Source organism: Molothrus aeneus, chromosome 4 (assembly GCF_037042795.1).
Source record: "Molothrus aeneus isolate 106 chromosome 4, BPBGC_Maene_1.0, whole genome shotgun sequence".
Lineage (NCBI taxonomy): Eukaryota > Metazoa > Chordata > Aves > Passeriformes > Icteridae > Molothrus > Molothrus aeneus.
This window is the reverse complement of record NC_089649.1, coordinates 37,357,813-37,377,996: the sequence shown is the minus strand read 5'-3', so window position 1 is coordinate 37,377,996 and position 20,184 is coordinate 37,357,813. Positions and strand designations below refer to the sequence as shown.

The window sequence follows — 20,184 nt, the reverse complement described above, 5'->3', positions numbered from 1 at the left end:
TAACACACATTCTCTCAGGGATTTAGAGGATAAAATCAGGATCTTCACAGTAAAAATAAATCTTAATGAAAAAAAATTATCTATTTCAAGCAATCATTCAGCAATGAAGTATTTGAAACAGTTATATATTCAGGTCCTTTTATTTTTCACCAGCTCTGTATTAATTCACTGCTGGTGACTGCTGGGCAAACTTTACAGAGATTATTACTACTGCAGAGGTGGAATTAATTTCTTGCTACAAGAATTGCACCTTTTTAGCTTTCACTTTCATCAGAGGGTTCTATTCCTCCTCCTTTCACACAGAAGAGAGGCTGCACAGGACAGGACGATCATCCAGTGATTGGGTCTGCCCGGAATTCTGAATGTTGAAGGCTCTAGATTTAGCTTCATCAAACAGAGATTTATGGTAGTGACATCCAAGCAGAACACAAAAGATCTACCTAACCCCTTATTTGTCACCCTGATTCTGCCAGTTCCTTCTCTTTATCTTTGCATTGGACTACCTTAAACATGAGCATTTCAGAAGTGAACTACACTGCAGCTACACCAAAACATCTGTGCTTCTTCAGCAGCCTCCAAGAACATATTCACTTAAGATATCACTCATTTCACTGATTTCAGAGAAATTGTAAAGCCAGATTATTAGTTCACATGATGCTCCACATCAAAGAAATGGCTCAAGGTATCTCAGCAGATTTTTTTCTCTTTGCAATGGAATCTTTCCCCAGTAGCCACAGTCTTGAGAAAGGACAAAAAGAAGAATAAGAAATCAAGCTCTCAGTCAGACAGCTTTAAACTCCTCACTATAGGACATGAGAATAAGCCCACTTCTGCTTGCTTGCAGAAAAAAAAAAACAACCACACATAGACAAATTTCAGTGCACTTTCCCACAGCTGCAAGCACAACCCACAGAAGCAAAGAGGAAATAAGGACATTTTTGGAATACAGGAATGTAAAACTCTTCAGAAAAAATAGTTGTATTTTAGCTCATCTAGCTATTTAAATTTACTTATTTTAAATTACTAATGCTTCAGAATCTTGTACAGCATTTGACCTTGAAGCATTATTTCAGCAATTAACACTACAAGCAGTTAATGTCATACATGCACAAACAGTGCAGTTCTCAAGAAAGACCCAGAGATGGGCAGAGAATATTGAATTCTCTACTACCTACTCTGGAACAGTTCTTACAAAAATGAAAGAGCTTCCTTGCACAAAATCCTTCTGGCAATTTCACTTCAAACAGATACAGCATTCCTTTATGGAGTTTTTATCCTTCTCTGCAATTGTATCTGTTTAAATACACTGCCCTCAGCAATGCTTACAAATTAGCTGACACTCATCAAAACTATTGCTGTTGTTTTGATTTAAGAGAGTTACTGTACTTGGTACATATTAATGCAAGACAAGGGAAAATGCAGCTAGCATTTTTTTACATATCTATTTTTATATATATCTATATATACATATGAATATATATGTGTGTATATATATATACATATATCTTCACGTATATCACAATAAGACAATCACACTCACAATCTACACATACAATAGAAATCTTTTTTTTTAGAGGAATAGTCATCATCTCTGCATGTCCTTTATAGCAACTTCTACAAAAGTTGGGAAGCATTGTTTCACAGTGATTTTATCTCCCAGATTTGATGTCTTAAGATCATGAAATAAGGTTAAATCTGTAGAAGTTACATTTTATTGAAAATGTTTAACCTAGTTGAGTTTTCAGTTTCATTTTTCTTCTCAGTTCCGAAATATATCAAAATTAGATTTGCTCTTTAATTTAAACAATCATACATTAGCTGATGTATAATCTTTGACATATTATGGATCCCTCAACTGCCACCTGCTGAGGCATGGATATGTTCTTATCTATTATAATTTCTTACATATTATTTCATATACTATCATAGATAATCACAGTCACTGGAAGGTTTGTGATGCTATACACGGGACATTTCCCAAATATTTCATGACAGAGTCTTTAGAATTGTAGAATCACTTAGGTTGTAAAAGATATTTAAGACCATTTAGACCACCCTTGTGACAGGGCAAATTTACATTTTTTCATATGGGTTTTCCTTCTTTTTTTATGCTGCTAGCATTGCTAATTTTTGCGTGCAGAAGGGGCAAACAAAATGAAAAAATAATGCCAAAACTCATAAAAGGCATAAAAGAACAAACAATGCCATTTCATTTATTGAACAGAACTGGGAACTGAATACAACAGTGGGCTCTGATTAAAAAGAGCAGTTGTGCTACACTGTGGCCAAAATCAAAAATACGGTCACTAGGCCAATCTCTGGGACTTTGTTACTTGAAAAATCATCAAATATATCACCTGAGTAGTCTCATTATTCCTTGTCATTCCCCATTATGTCTAATATGTCAAACATTAAAAAAAAAAGCCAAGAAAAAAGCACAAACATAGAACAAAGTGTTTCTATAAAGTACATAGCTTATGCCACTCAGCTGAACTGGAGATAAATAGCTGTATCTTGCAGTACAGATATTTGTCTATGACATGTACATGGTGCAAACTCTGCTGAAAGAGTAAGGTTCATTCCTATGAACAACAAAGAGCCTGTATAAATATTAGTATGGGTAGTAAGTTTCCTATTGGCCACTATTTTTCACTCAATTTGGCATTGTACCACGCTGTTAGGAAAAAAATATTTAAACAGCTTAAGGAAAAAAAACTATTCAGTACTCACTCTACACATTGGAATGAAATTCAAACTCCATTTCCAATGAGAGTTTCTTAAAACATTTGGCCCTGAAAACACATTTGTAGCATAAATTAATATTCTCCAGAGTGCCAACAAAGATCTGTGGAGTCTGTGTAACAGACATGAAGACTAAAACCTTATTAGACCTTGGATGTGGCCTCTTCAATTAGCAACAGCTTGAAAAGCAATCATAATCATTTTAAATAAACTAAATGTGCCTAATTTCTGTACATTTCAAGCCTTGGTGCTGCATTTATAACAAAGCACTTTTGTTCTCAAGTTAAATGACACTTCAGCAGTGAAACATTTGTCATGCTGGGGAAACATCTGTATTTAAAGCAGGATTTGCATGCTAAGCTTCAGGGAAATGCTAAGATGTCATCAACTTCAGTGAGCCTGAACCAGCTACAAGTCACTGAATCTGTCTTCAAGTCTGTTCTAGACAAAAGATAATGGCACAGCATATAGCACTGAGGCATTCACTGCATTAACTGCAAATTGATCCTGATGGAGTCTTCCTTCTTTGCCAAGTCTTTCTGTGATGACTGAGAATTTTGGTCAGCCCTTGTAGTCAGGGAAGGTGAAAACTATGCAAGAATCCCCCAAAGAAACAAGATGGAATTTTCTGCCTCTCTCCAAGACCTCCCTCCTCCATGGCATTGTTCTCCACCTTCTGGATAAAAGTGAACTGCATTAGCTATCTTAGTTTGTTAGCTCTTTGCTTCCAGTGTCCCTTAATTTCTTGATATTCAAGAAAAAATTGAGTTAAAAGTCATTTTGGCCTATCCCAGAAAACTAAAATTCATCTCCATATGTATTGGGGTACAGCTTCTGAGCTGCAAAATTCTGGAGAAAATGCAGAAGAAATTAATTAACACGGACTTAGGAGCTATCTAACAGTAAATGCTGCTCCAGAGACAAACTGTGAAGATTTGCTAAGAGTAGTTAAAAATATGCATAAACTGACTTCTCACTCAATTTCTAAATAAAATGTTAATGTCTAGGCAAATTGACCACAAATACTTTTCACTCCCCTCCAGGCAGAGGTGATTGAGTCCTCAATTCTGAAAGTCAAAAAACCAGCATTCCAGAAGAATTGAAAAGAGAAAGAAAGATGAGGCTTTACAGTCACAGCTACAGATTAGGGCAGATCTACCTAAAAAGACTGCAGCATTATAGTGTAGTAATCATTCTAAATTTTCAGTCCTCGGATTTTCTAAAGGGGGCTTGCAACCCAGCAAAGTTATCCTCAACAACTGTTAATGCTTAACACTCATTGCTCTTGAACTGTGGAGTATAAATACATTTTACACTTCTAGAAACTGGCAAATAACTGCTAATTAGCAGCATGGCTACCCTGTCTTGGAACCTGGATATCTCTCTAGTACTACAACTTTGAGGTTCTGGCCTGCAGAATCATAGTTACTGGTTTCTAATTCTTTACTTAACTTTTTTTCTCCTTGCGTTTCAGAAGTTTTTGAATATTTAAGGTGCCCAGAATATACAAGCAGGACTTTAATCACCTTTAAAGCAACTATGACTACAGGATCCTCAATATTTACCTGATACTCAAAAAATTTTTCAGATGATCAGAAGCTCTGGCATTGCTGTTTGGCTGACTCCCAAAGTAGAAATGGAAATTACTAAGAGAATGCATTTTGATTTCCAAATCTTTGGTTTAGATTTAATGTGCATTCATATCTGATTAAAACTCAGACACTGAAATGCAACTACAATAACTGAATTTCTAAAGCCTGGTCTAATTTTTCAAATCATCAGTAATTAATGCATTTTGATCAAATTTTCACTCTCTAGTAATTCTTTACAGCATATCTTTGAAAGTGAGCTGCATAGAAGGTTTTATGATTTGACAGATTCAAGCAATTCAGTAGCTTTGTTTATAGGGCAGCTGCCAAGACGTGAGTCACCAAGTCAGCCTGTGACATGCCCGCTTGTATAACTTGTATTCTTTGGCAGCTTTTGAGGGGTTTGCATATCTGTTACTGGATACATAACTCCACTCACATATCAAAAAAATAAATAGAGTGATAAATTTGTATAAAATTAGTTTTAAAACTGTACTCATTAAATCCAGTGGAGATCAGTGTATTTTTTTACATCCTGCACCACCCTCTCTAACTTGGCAGTCAAAGAAAAGGCAAGAATTTGAAGTTGGTAAAACACTAACTTCTTGCCTTACATCAGACTTTTGATTAAAAGAACAGATTTAAAATCTATGAGGACAGTGTAGCAGAAGCTGGGACATGTACCAGAAGAGCAAATTTAATCAGTTTGTCACAAGAACCATTGACTTCAGCCTGATGCACATTGATAACCAGCCCTACGTGGAGAGAGAAATCACGTTCTCTCTTTCTCTTTCTCTCCATCTACTTAATCAAATTAGGGAGAAGACAGTGCAAAGGGTAATAAACTTCAAGCACATCTGTTTGCTCTTTAAGCTTAAGTTTGATGCAATACCAAAATAATCGGTCTCCACCATTCAGAGATCTGTTCTGCTATTTTCGTGCAGTTTTTATGCCTCTGAGAGTTGTTTCCTAACTAAATGGCTCAAACAGTAAACACTTTGAGAGATTATTTGTTTTGCTTGCTCTAACATCTAGAAAATGGTTAGGCTTTTTAAACTTAGTCTGATACACCACATTTTGGCTCTGGATTTTAAAAGTTCCTGGTCACCAACTGTTAGTTTTTTGCTCCTAAATAAGGTTTATTTAGTGGAACAACCAACTCTCAACAAATCTGGCGTCCTGTTTAGGTGGTATTATACAATTGAATTTCATATCAGATTTTAAAGCTTGTCAGGACTTGCTTAGATATTCCTATTTATCTTTCTCTGGAAAAGAAAGGAAGTGTTTTGTTTGCTTTCTCATATCATTTTGTCTTGGAGGATTCCATTAGGCCAGTTTGAAATCCAGAATATTAATTACCTTATATACACCATTACGTCAATATGATCTGGAGGAAACATATTTTTCTGGGTTTCCTGTTCTAAATGATGTGGTTTCAGATAGAACATTTGATAGTTGAGGACTGGGGCCTCTCTACATGCAGTAAGTTCTTCCTTATCAAGTAAAGCATTGTTTTTAATTTCATGTTCTGTTAGTGCCAGGCTGAAATGAAATTACACTATTTTTCATATTTGACCTTTCCACACCTAAAACTTCACCTTTTTACATTTTGAGGTAGGGTGTCTGATAGTCAAGGATGAGAAGGTGAAGTAAAGGATTCCATAAAGGAAGAGAGTCTGTAGAGCCTGAGATCACCTTAGAGGACACAGTTCCCCCTGCTCTTTAGAATCAGACTGGTATTGGGTAAGTTTCACTTGAATTCTGGTGAAACACATTCATCAGATGACTAAACAAAGAAGAACAAGAAAAGAAATTTGTCACTCACTGACTGTAGATTAGTGCACAGCCCGAGAGGTGAAGTGTCAAAATTCTAATGAGGGGAAAAAAGCCAGTATCAGTCAAGGGAATAAAGCATAAGGGGACAGGCAAAAATCCATACAAGCTGCAAGAAAGCCTTCCTAGGGGCATATCCTCTGGGACAAAGAGCTCTCTGATGTTCTAGAGTATTTGATAATCTCATCTATGCTCCATTTCTAATTAAAGGTCAGACCAGATGGTTTTATCCCTTCCAGCGTAGCCTGTTCTGTGGTTCTGCACATTGCTTTTTTAATACCCTCTACATGGGCTATACTGTGTTGCTTCTGGGACTGCTAATTTTCAGACCACCACCACACTCCACAACCAGTCTGAACTCTAATCTGTCGACAAATAGTTCATAATTAGCAATAGCAAAAATATCCACTGTACAGTGACAGTGTATGGCTAGGAATTTACTTCCTAAAGAGAAATCAAGTTTTATCCTTTTTTTTCCCTTGTTTTGATTTCTCTTGTAATCACTGAGTGTGGCTGCCTAGTTCTACTTTCCATGACCAGATCCAGAGGTTTAGAAATTATACACAGAATAATGGGCTGCAGGACTTTACCTTGATAAAATTAGTAAATAATACTGCTAACTGTAGTGTAATGGGAAGGAAAAAAATACACAGAAACCTGAAACCGTTTGTGAGGTCAGCCTCTGCCTAAAACAGCAGGGGTTCTACTTCCATGTGCACATCCTGATGGAAGAAGGGAAATTTCTGTTTATGGTAGAAAAACCCGGTGCTGTTAGCAGCATGAGGGCACCACACACAATGTTTTAATTTCTTCTGAGTTACTCTTGGTCAACCAAAAGAACACATTGAGTCTAGTCTGAGAAAAGGAGGGGTTTGTCCTACACTGGCCTGGAAATGGCTTTGGAGAGGAGGTATCCACAGTATCAAAGGGCTTCCTAGGCCATGATATGCTGCTACATTAAGAAAACTCTAGACATGACAGACAGGGATGGAATAGAATAATCTGAATGCTTGTGCATCCCTTCAACATCAATTCTGCCCAGAAGGAGGTTTGGGGATTTTACTGTACCTGCCTTCCTCATCCCCTTTCTTGGCCTACGTACCAGCAGGAATTGTTCAGCTGATCTGGACTCTGAAAGAAATGCATCCCCAGGTGGTCCTAATTATACAGTTTGCAAATCGTATCAAAAAGCCATATTTCCAAGCTTGGAAAGCAAGCAGACAAAATGGACTGAAAGGCTAAGAAGGAACTTATCCTCAGAGGACACTGCTGCAGGATTTATGGGGATACAGCACTTTTTTCTTTGCAGAAGCAGACAATTTTCAAAATGGAAGGCAAATTATAGACTCATAAAATCATTAAGGTTGGAAAAGTATATTAAGATCACCAAGTCGAACTGTCAATCCGGCTACACCACCATATTCACCATTAAACCATGTTCTCAGATGTCATGTCCATATGTATTTGGAACACTTCTAGAGATGGTGACTCCACCACATTCCTGGGCAGCCTGTTCCAGTCCTAAACAATCCTTTACATGAAGAAATTAAATGAGATTACTTTATTAAGGCATGATTCCTCACACAAAAACACCAAATTCTAAATTAGTTAAATATTTTCATACCTCTGATTTCCCTGTGATTTCTAAGAAAATATTGATTTCTGTGCTAGCATCATGTTGAAAAGGCTTTTAACATTTTTTTAGAATTAAGGGGAAACCCAGAACCACTTCATATGCTAATTTTATTGTCAGTGATAGGCACAGGCCTGATTTTTTTTAGTCTGTTTCAGCCTAGGAGCATTAGATGCAATCACTAACATTATTTTCCTTTGCAGGTAGGGAGCTCAGGCCAAAATATTTCTATTTCAATGGTAATGTGTGCTGTTTCACCATAGAAAGCATTTCTATTATTATTGGCCTGAACTCATATTGTTTTTTCTCAAGAATCCATGACCTCTTTGGAACTGAAACTCACTTTGACCCTGCACAGCTAAGTGCTGTGACTACCCTATTGTGCAGGGGTAGCAATTTTATTTTTTAACTGGTAACTGATACTCAAATACAATTCCTGTTTTTTTCATGAACACTACTTTTCATACAGATATCATAATGCATTGCAAACAGATCAGGCTTCAAAGTATAATACATTTTATAAGGAAAGAAATTGATTGGGTAAAGAGTTGAAAGATACTTTATTTCTATTAATATTTAAAAATATCTATGTAAAAGCACTCCATACCTTCCCTACTCTCTTGTAAATACTTGAAGTAGCCAGACAGGTTTTGAAGGTCACATTGCATTACTATGAATTAAGCTTCATAAAAAGGCTGAATTACCATGTTTCTGTTATCATTTGTGGCAACATGTAGTAATAAACACATGACCTGTAGCACCTGTGATTCCTAAGTTTTTTCAAAAAGAAACATTAGATAGAGCAATATGTGTGCATGTTCATTTGAGGCTTTTTTTTTTTTTTGCTGCTGAGAGATAATCACTTTTACTACATAGGCTCCATGAGAAAAAATGCAACAAAATATACCACCCTCTGTTTCTTGTGTAAAAAAAAGAAAATTGCACCAAAGGTGGCTTATTGAAAAGCCACAGCTTTGGAGGACATGGTTAAATAGACAGGTAGTATTGAAATTTAGGCTGACAGGTTAAAAGGGAAGAGAGAGTGGAATCAAGAGCCTGCCCATACCCACGCTGCCCCTGTCCTTCACTGCCAGATGCTCATCCCAATTTGGTCCTGTTACAGGCTTCCTTCAAGGAGTTGTTCCTCTAAACAAGCCAGCTGCTGGCAAAGTGCCACAGTAATCCAAGAGTCCTTGCACCTCACAACATGTGTGACAACTTTCAGAAGGTTGAGCCAGTTCATACCACTAGGGAACACTGACATCAGCACTGGTGTGGATGGTGGAGGCACAAGGCTGACTAGCAAACCCACATCCTGATCTCGCAGAAAGATGTTTCCAAGTACATGACCAGGCTTGCATGTTCTGCTTTTCTTTCATACAGTTAGCCTGAGGAGAAAAGGCTATTGGATTAACTAAATATTTCATTTCCAAAATGTAGATGACATTTGCTGATTTATGGCTGCCAAAATTTTGAGGGATTAAATTGTACATTTAAAATTTTTTCTCCTTTAGCTTCAGGGCTTTTTCTCTGCCTTTTACCTGTCTGTTGCTAGTTTGTTATAAAAAAAATCTTTCATTTCTCTGCAATTGTATGTTCTGCATCAGAGGATTCTATGTATCACTAATTTCCAAAAAATTTACAATTTCTGGTACACTACAAAACCATTTTTTAACAAATATGAACGTCCCCTCTCTCTCACTAGAAACCTTGCACAGCCAATGCTACAAAATAATATGAAAGATCTATGAACCAACTAAAAAGAAAATACGGAGAGAAACATTGCCAGTAAAATGCCTTGTGAATTCCTTTCTGGGATATTTCCATGTGAAATTTATTCTCAGAAGAAACAGTACATTGCAAAATCAGCAGCCCTAGTTTGAGTAAAAAATTTTTCCTTCAAAAAAATTGCCTTCATTGTAAATCCTAACTTCCTGTTATAAGATTGGCAGAAGTTACCTTCTTAGAGCGTGTATGGAAAACCAGGGAAAACTGATGAAGTACTATGTGGTCTTTAGGCAGTGGCAGACTGTCCTCTCATTGTCTTCCACCAACAAGTTCTTCTCAGCCAAAGACAGAACCAGAACATGAAAAGTGGTTTGTGTTTACAGGAGCAGACAATCTCTTTCCTTCCCCTATTTTTTTTGCTACACTACACCCAAGTGCCTCTTTCATCCAGGAACTTGTTGGAGCCTTTTACTCTGTCCTCGGGTCTATCAAACCACTGAGATTGATCCTAAACTGCTTTCTCAAAATGCCCTTACTGAAGAAGAAGAACCTGCAGAAGTTCATACCAGAACCTTCAGAAGTTCATACCAGCAGCTTCTGTCTGGGACTGGCAAAGGACTTAAAAATCTAACTAGAAAACAGAGTGAAAAATGGAGGTCAAAATAAATAACACTGGCATTCCAAATAACACCAGAAGTTACAGTACAAAGATTACACAATGTTTTCTGGTTTCATCCCTTATTCAGCTCATGTTTTGACATAACCCCTAAACCTTTACATGACTAATATCAAAACAAAACCAAAACTCTATCTCTTAACAAGAAAACACCAAGAACGCCTTTTTCAGAAACAGAGTTTTTTGCTGAATATGAGTTATGTAGGTGACCCTCTTCTAGGAAAAGCAGCCTAGAGTTAGAGCCACTGAAGCCAACTTTGCGTCCTTCTAATGTGCATCAAACCATAGAATCATCTGAGTTGGAAGGGACCCAGAAGGATGACCAAGTCAAACTCTGAAGTGAATGAACCATATTAATTTTATTTTTAAATTCAAATGATTAAATTTAAACATTTTTCTTCAGTTAGAGTTAAAAACTACCTGCCTTCTTTTGTTTATATACTGATCAACACAATTTCTAGTCCCTGATGAAATGAAATATGCATTACTTAATTTGCTTGCATGCTTTCCCCCAGAGTCTGCTGTATGATTTCTGGAATGCTAATTACTTCATAATTTTTCTTTTTAATATTCATAATTTTGTTGGGGATCCAGAGAGAGAGAAATTTAAGCAAAATTAAATACATTGGAGAAATCCCAGTCTTGTAATCACATTCTGCATTGCTATGTTATGTTTTACAACCAGTACCTATTCTCACATGAATGAAGCATTCTCTAGTTTCTATGCTTGATTGTGCAGAAATGAATGATGACAATTTTCAGTGGAGCACTTGTAACAGGAAGACAATAAAGATGAAGTCCCACCTTCAAGAAGTCTGAGAGCTTTTACAATTTTCTTGAAAGGAGATAGTATTTTGTATGGACAAATTCATATGGGCACTTGGTGGCTATGGAATGTTTTAAAAAACTTCTGGGTAGCTCTTTAACCACTTTAACTGTCCTTTTTATAGAAACCAGTGCTGCTCTTTGCACCTAGCAAGCATTTAATTAGTGGAGGAAAGCAAAATAGCACTTTTTTTAGAAAACCCTGAGAAACGAAAAAACCTGCAAGATTACCACCAACATCAACCCCTTCCCCAGCTAGAGAGAAGGTTATTTCACTCATACATGTTGTCATTTCATACTCTAAGAGCTTCAATTTTCTGATTGAATTTTACAGGTGAATTCCTGTAATGTGAAAACTGCTTATGTCACCAGAATTTCACTCATGTTTGTTTTGGAAGATGCTTGTCTGGATCTAAAGAGAAGGCAATTGGTTTGCCCTCAGGGTTTAGTTATTAATTATTTCCAACAAACAGAGATGTGGGAAATAATTAATTTAAAATGCAGAATAAATAGTAAGGGAAAAATGTTTACAGATAATTTATTTTTTTTAATCAGGGAAAATCAGTGAACTGCAGGAAATATGCAACTGGAAAATGAGATGTTCAGATAAGCAATAAACTATATATTTTTGCTGAACATTATGCCAATTTTAATTTGCAAGAATGAACTGTGAAATAAAACTGAAAAATGCAGTTGAGTCAAAAACACAATAGCAAAATTTGCAACTAAATTTTAGCACCAAAAAGGTCCCTCTAAAGAATATATTTATAGAGAGATTAAAGAGCATGTGTATAATATACAAACATAAATGTTAACAAGTGCTCTTAAGAAAGCAGTGAGAGTACTGTCGGTTTTGCTGTAAATAAAAACTGGCAATTACTTATTAATCATAGGGAAAAAAACCTCATAAACATATAAAATGTGCATGTAGAGAGAAACATATATACTATTTGATCTGTACTAAAGAAGAAGGTAGTGTTGTGGAATTTTTTTTTTCTTTAATTTATTATCTCAGCAGGGTTAATTTGTTTCATATACATGGTGTTTGTCTGGGATTTTTAATCAATCCTGACGGTTCTCCAGTTAATTATTAAAACGCCTAAAGCTTCTGCATGTAGTTCTTGTAGTTGACATGATGGAAACAGAATTGAGGAGTTTTCTATGCAATTTTGTGAACATACTCTTCAGAGCATAACAGGAACATCCTACCACATTATTTGACTATTAAGAAGGGAAGTACTATTAAAAAGTTATGTAATTTCATCACAGATACTGGTGGATTGGTGGCAACATCCTAAAAAATTTATCAGTTAGAAGTTACAAGTTCATATAGATGCACCTTCATCTTATTGCCTAGATATTTATATGACCTTTCAGTATCTCCCACGCAGTATACCTGCAGTCATCAGACTTTTATTTTGTTCCTATATTTAAAAAGGATCCAGGAGGAAAATTACTTCCTGCATTTATGGCCACAAGTCAGAATAGCCCTGGGCTATGTTCATAATGACATTCCTTATCTGTCGCAATCTTGGCTTCCTTTTGTTTGCTGGGCTTTTTGGGAACACTCTGTATAGTAGTTACTTTAATCTTGTTCTTTTTCCTAAAACACTTCCACATTAAAAAAAAAAATTGCAATGCAATACGGGGTAATAAGTTTATACTGAGACAAATACAATAAACTCAGAAAATCTATCCATTTCAGTTACTGTAAACAGGGCAGATCCTAAGCACCAAAACTGACTACAGTTGGACAGAGTACATTAGTGGGAATATTCAGCAGATATTTTACATTGCTTGGATTTTTTTAAACAGAAAAACGGGGGTCAAATTCTTATGAAATCACTGAGATTGAGACAGCAAAGTTTTTGTGTTCCATCCTCCTACAGGGTGAGGAAAGAAAAAATTAGTAAAAAAGTTACACATCTGAAATGCATGCAGCTTCTCCTGCCTGTTTAATGAAGCACTCTTCTGGCACACAGGCTTTTCATTTAGTCTCTTTGGATCTTTTCTCCATTAAAACTACAAGCGAGGCAGAGTGAAAGTATTTGCCTCTGATTTATGTAAACAGTGGATGTATGAGAGTACACAGGAATTGTCAAACTTCCATATCCTGTTTCTCACAGCAGTCACTATCACAGTCAGAAGAAAGCAGGCAACAGTAACAAGATATCCCTATCAACATGGACAGCTGTTCCCACCCTCTGAAGTTGGTTCATGTCTAGAAGATAACTAACATCAAAACAACTGTAAAAAAAATACAAATAGTCTTGCTACCTTTATAAAGCAGCAGCTGTTCTTTAGTCCCTTGGCTTTGATGTTACATGAAAATTCTTGACCTCCTAGTGTATTTCCAAGAGAACATCTCATTTCTCCATCACATCACAAGATCCCATCTCTTACTCAATTGTATTGCCTAAGGTTAGAAGACTGTTCTTTTCCCAGGCAGAAGACACACTTCAAGTGCAGGATTGCCATTGGCAGCATACAGAAACAAATTGTACCAGGTTTCTACTCTACAACCACCATCAAGATCTATCAGTAATGTTCAAATTATGCAATGTATTTGGCCATCATAAAAATTCAGAATTTATTAGAGATTATTACACAACTTTCTATGGAAATGTACTAGCAATATCAAAGTAGATTCCCTCACACTCTCTACTTTTTTAGTGAACCTGGTGCTGCTTCCCAGCATCAGGCAACACAATTTGGAAGTCATGGAGATCTTCCAAAAATGCATATAATTTTTAAGGCATTATGTGAAACCAACCAAAAAACAGTTTCAATTTTTTTTTTCCACAGCCCTAATACTCTGCTTACCTGAAAGAAGTAATGACTTCTTCAAAGTAATCTCAAATTTGATTTGAAAAAGAAAATTGGAAAAGGAGCTTTTTCAATGTGAATGCTGAGTATTTCCACTGGGAAAACTGAAAAGAAAATTAAGTATTAAATAAGTTTAAATAAGTTTTATAATAACATGATAACTTTCTCCATTCTCCATCTCTTTTCATGTAACTTTCTCCATCAAAAGCTTCAAAAATATTATTCATCAATATCTGATATCACGTGAATAAAATTTTTGGTGAAAAAATCATAGTTTTCAAAAATGTTAGGAAAAGTTACAGTGAAAAAGTGTTCTTGTGTTGAGTGAGAAATAAGCAATCTAGTAGAAGGATTTAGATGAAACTTTGGAGAGAGTTTTAATTTAGCCGTTCGCCTTAATACCAGTTTATGTTCCTCTTGTTGCTGGGTATTTTCATATCAGATGATTAGAACAGTAATATAGGACTTCAAAATTAAATTTTCTCCTTATCTTTTGCACCCAGTTCTTCTATGGCATTCCACAAAAAACCTAGACAGACCCTGCTGGGTTAGATCATCCAGCATATCTCCACACAGACAGGACTTTCCAGACAAGATTGTTTGCTCTACAAAAATCTACCATGTTGGGATTTCCACAGCTCCGACCAAATGTCCCTTTCTTCATAGATTTCACTCTCAAGAAGATTTTGTATAATCAAATCTGAATTTTATTTTACAGACTCCATTCTGTTGTACTGGATCCCAGCTCAGTGGATTATACTAAATAATTCCTCATTGTTGCATCTGAACTAATACTATCAGGGCAGAGATGCAGGCCATGTCACAGCTGAGTGTCAAATAAACAGACATGGAAAAGAAAGAGGCCACCAAGTGCTCTAAAAGTGAAAGAAAATTTCTCACAGTTAGAGTGAGATAATCTGGGAACCAGCAGAGCAATGCAAACTTCCAAAATAACTGACACTGCCAACTCTTCTGTTTAATAAATAATTAGTAACTGACTAATGTACTTTAAATTTCCAAACTAACAGCACTGTGAAGACTTATTTCACAAAGAAGGAGGGGGAGTATCACGTTTACATCCTTTTCATGTTGCAGTACCATTTTATGCAGAACTAGATGAATAAAAATAGACCATATAAAAAGAATTTGAGCAGCACTGTTCAGTCTTACAGGGTGCTGGATATCTACCTTATTTTCTCTGTAAGTATTTTGATTAATTCAGGATTCCCTGAAGGGAGAGTCTTACTATGAATCACCTCAAGTCTGGCTTTCACAAGGCCACAGGAATGTTCCCACTCTGAAATGCACATTTAATTGGGAGGCATTAATCTACCATTTAGAGTAGAAAAAAAAACACAATAGACTCCATCTGCCTGAGAGCTCAGTATTAAATTGTCTTGTAATTTTCTGATCCTTTTCCTACCTTACTAGGAATCTGATATATCTTCAGAACAAAAAAATGGATTCTCATTTCTCTCACCTGTTCTTCTTTCCCTTATTTTTCACTCCATGTTCAACAATGTGAACTTTGTTGTGTGTATATAGATGTTGTTAATTATTGTCTGAGAACTATTTATCCAGAAATCCTGAAATGGTTACAGTTTTTCCCATGAAATTATTCAAATGCAACTTTTCCACCAAGAAAGGTTTCTCCTCCTACACAGAAGTGTAGTGGTACCTGACAAACCCCGTTATTTCCAGAACATGAATGGGTTAAACTTTAATTTGTTATGATGGAGGCCAGTAGTGCAGAGTCATCCCACAATGAAAAGAAATACCACATTGCAACACAAAGGTCTCTGAACACGCTGTACAATCGTCAGTGGATATCACGTCAATGCTAATTAAATAGAGTTGAGTTCTTTTGTAAGAAGGTATGGAGAAAGATGCCTCAACCTGGGAAAACTGCATAACTTCCTTTAGTAACATAAAGTTTTAGGAAGTATCTGATTTATATAATACTTGCCAGTTCTACCTGAGAAAAATAGAAGTGTGATGTGTGCACACTCCAAACTGAAAGGGAAAGAAAGTTAATCTGCTTGAATGCCACTGAAGTAACATGTAATAACTAGATAGTGTGAGAAATAAAAAATAAAGTACTTGTTCAAAGTAGTTCATCTTCCAAGGTAGAAGGATTCCCAGTGCCTGTGGTGGATAGAAATTCACTAATATTGCATGTTATTACAACAATACAACTATTTTCTGAAAGTTGTTAGACTGGAAAAAACTATTGATTTCATAAAACCTGCAGAACAACAAAAAGGTAGCAATCATTCCACTGATCACAAAAGCATTGTTTTACATTTCTTTTAAAAGAAAAATTTATATGTTCTTAATTCCATCTGTCTTACAGATAATTCCACTGTGTTATCTTGTGGCAGCTATTCAAATACTGAATATTTTCCATGCAAACAGATTATTCATTGAAGCCAAGGAGTACCCACTTTTGAATGGGTAAGAAGGGCAGATCAATAAACTCTTCACGTGCAGTACAATACTCTCAAGTTCATTAGGACAGAAATAGAAAAGACCTTGACTCTGTGTGAGCACTGCTCAGCAATAATAAAAATAGTCCTGTGTTATCAGCACAGTTTTGGTCACAAATACTAAGCATAGCACTATGCAAGCTATTGTGAAGAACATTAATTTTATCCCAGCCAAAACCAGTACACTCACAGACATCAACAAAGAAGTAATCACAACATACAAAAATTTTTAATGGTATATGGGTCAAATATGCAAGAGTCAGCTCAAACCCATTTATAAGTAAGGCTGCTATAAGCCTTGAAAAGGGAAAACAAAAATTAAGAGGAGGGGTAGAGGTGGTCTCTGAAATCACTATCTATTCAACATTTTTCACTTAAGGAAAGTAAAACATCAAATTCTAAAGGCAGGCGTGTACTTTATAGCAATTTTTACTTAATTTTTCATATGAAAGCAGGCACATACAGACACAACCCAAACAGCTATCTCAAGGTTTCAAAATAATCTTTCCTTTTGAGAGAACTAATGAGCATTTTACAGTGCACATGTTGAATTTGAGATATTTGAGCACTGAAAGAGATGACAAATTGCAAAATTTTTTCTGAGTATTTTCACCTTTGTACAGGAGAATTCTGCTCAAGAAGACAAATAGGAAAACTGAGAAAAATGTTGGACATTTTTGTGTGTGAATGGTAGTCTCAAAGGACGTACAAGATCAGTGAGAAACCAATAATGCAGAAGAGGAACTGGAATGAAAATTATAGGGTTTTTTCCCTCTTGATTAAAAAAACCACCAAAACCATAGCTTAAGAGAATGTATTGAAGATTAATTTTACAGGCACCCAAATGACAGAAGCGAATTTTTGTTAAGGAAAGTGCCTGTCATATCTTTTTTTGTGCAGTAGGTGTGGGCCAACTTAAATGCTTGATACTAAAAAAAATCAATAAATAATTTTCAAAAAATCTAGGACATAAACAAGCATGGCCAGTAAAAGTATCATCTGTGTTTTCTCCCTGTTTCTGTTTCTAAAATAAAGATAAGTTATTAGTGGCCACCATAGTCTGAGGCACTGCACAGGCAACAAAAGCAGGAGTTGTACATTCATTAAATATAACAGGAAAAGATGACAGTAAATATACATTACATTCATTAAATATAACAGGAAAAGATGACAGTTTGTGACGCATCAGGCTAGCTCACACTCTGAGCAATGCATTGGGAGGAACAGAATTCCCAAGGGCAGAAAGCTCCCAATCACACTGGATACTAATGGGAGTTTATCACTCTCAAGTGATACTCTCGAGTCTGACTCCAACCTGTGTCTTTCCTTTGACCAGACAAAACCAGTCCAAACACATGCAGGGACTAAAAAACATAAATGCTCTCTTGCAAGTGGCCACACCAGCAAGGAAGTCAGAGACATTGCCTGACAGCTGTGAAAAGAAAGCATCACACTGTTTTTCACCTGAAGGAAGAGAGCTCTCCATGAGCTGGGAGCACATGATCAATAGTTGAGTACAGTTCAGAATTTTATTGTGAAGATGGCTTCAGGGAAGTAGGGGGATCAAGAGTGACTGCCACAACAAAGAAGTAGGGGGTTCAGAGTGACTGTCACAGAAGGCAGAGTAGCATGAGGTCCCAATTAAAATGATTTGGCAGAGATGAAAGAGCAAGCACATCCACTCTGTGGAGAACAAATTCATTCTACTGTCCAGTGAATGTACATCAGAGTGACTTTCGTGTTATCTGAGTCATTTGCCACTTTAAATGCTATAAACTAGCGTAGCTGTTGTTATTCCGTTAGCATTCAGAAATTTGAGGAAATACCCAGCAAATCTCAAGTGAAAAAGATCAGCAGTAAGGACTGTGAAAAAAATCTGCCGCAGTAGCAAAACCAGTGAGGTTTTTTGCTGTATCTTGGCAGTAGACAGTGCCAATATGCACAGCAGTGACAAATCAACATGCATAAGTCATTGATTATAAAACTGCTGCTAGTATGACATTCTCAGTTCCTCAAGTTGCTTCCTCAGTATCTACAGAGAGTGCTGGTATGCTGCAAACAAAACTGAAAATGTCTATTAATGTTTATTAGCAGCTTCTCTTTATTTCAAAGGATGAATCATCTCTTGGCTCCCTGAAACTCTGAGTTAATCTTAGCCACTCCTGCACTGACTCATACTCACTACTACTACTACTATTATTATTATTATTATTATTATTATTATTATTATTATTATTATTATTATTATTATTATTGTTAATATTATTGTGGGGAGTGCAGTGAGATACTCCAGTCCATATTATATTGCCATAACACATGTGATTCATCTCAAATTTCTAGTGAACACAGTATGATGCCAGGATGTACAGGAAAATGGAAATGAAAAATCTGAAATATGAAATATATTTGTTAAAGGATTAACAACCGGACAAGACATTTGATAGCTCTCAATAATATATTGCTGTTGAGTGATTGAGATTGAATTAGAAAATAAGAGCCTTACAAAGTTCTAAGGAAACAGAGAAGGAAATCATTCACTTACAGGCAGGATATCATCAGCCAGGAGCTTACTCATTTGTTCTCTTTCTTTAAGAGAAACACAAGGAAATGCACTGTGACCTTTAGAGATCATTTCCATCATTCCTTTTTCTCCAGAATTTTGAAGGACATATTGTAACTGTGTGCATACCTGGTAATAAAAAATGATGCTATGACCCTACCTTACCATATATGAGACGTGCTTATACTAAGATCCAGAGCAAGTCAAGACTGTCAGGGCTCCACAGTAGTCTTTACAACTCCAGAACTATCTTACAAGAAACACAATCAAATAAAAGGTACTATTCCTTGCACCTATTAGTTAAACACCCCTTAGCTTAGGATTTCAGGAACCACAGAAGCAAAAAATGCAGCAGCATGATCCCTTAATGGACTGTTTAGCTTCAAGTTACAAATCTCCTACTGTGACTCCCATCAAAGTACAGCATTCTCAACAGGTACCAAATATCCATGGCACAGATAACACAGCCACAACTCCTACCCAGCTCTAATGATTACATTACATTACATTACATTACTACTGCCCCTGCTCTAAACTAACTTCCCACTCCTGCAGAGATGGTTTCTTGGGTTTGCTGATATTTTTTATGTTGGGATTTTTTCTTTGTTTTGGTTTGGTTTTTTTATAATCCAAGTGACATTTACATTTCCTGTTCCTCATGGTAAATTTTGCCACTAGGAAACTGAAAAGAGAATAATACATGGGTCCATCAATCCACAAGCTGGGGAAGCCATCTGAATTAAAACATACTCCTGAGCTTGCTTAGACTGCAATGCACAAACCCCTTGGAAGCGTTATTCTAATTGAAGTGACCTGGATATGAAAAATAATTTAATAAAATAACATAATTCTATTCTATTGGACATGGAGCTGGAATGATAAGAAAAAGTAAAGAAATAACTTATTCCTAATTCTGAAAAAAAATAAATCAGGTACTTTTCACTGCTTCTCATATCTCCTTTAATAGATGAAAAGTCAAAAATTTGCTACTGAATTTAACATCAAGTGTGATTACCAGACATGATGGTTTGCCTGCATTATATACATTCAATATTCACGAACACAGCTATTGGGGAGGATGAGCCTAATTTCTTGTAACTACCCTCTGCCCTCTCATGGTGAAAAGCAGACTTTGCTTTATACCAAGTAATTACCTTTATTAAGTCTGATGTCCTGTGCAAGGACCATATTCTCCCATGCTCTGGATCACTCAATAGTCATAGAATCATTTAAGCTGGAAAAGACCTTTAAGAACATCTATTCCAATCCTTAACCCAGTGCTTCCA

At 36.2% G+C, this 20,184-nt stretch overlaps 1 long non-coding RNA gene across 1 annotated transcript in view; it reads right to left on the bottom strand.

The window, feature by feature from the left end:
• The window catches only part of LOC136555544 (uncharacterized), a 33,127-nt gene extending 14,138 nt beyond the window's left edge, over positions 1 to 18,989 (bottom strand). Inside the window, exons 1-2 of the long non-coding RNA XR_010783505.1 lie at positions 18,881 to 18,989; positions 13,850 to 13,956 (exon numbers count right to left, since the gene is read on the bottom strand). This is a non-coding gene — a long non-coding RNA (uncharacterized lncRNA). The remainder of the gene's footprint in view (positions 1 to 13,849; positions 13,957 to 18,880) is intronic.
• Positions 18,990 to 20,184: the final 1,195 nt, after the last annotated feature.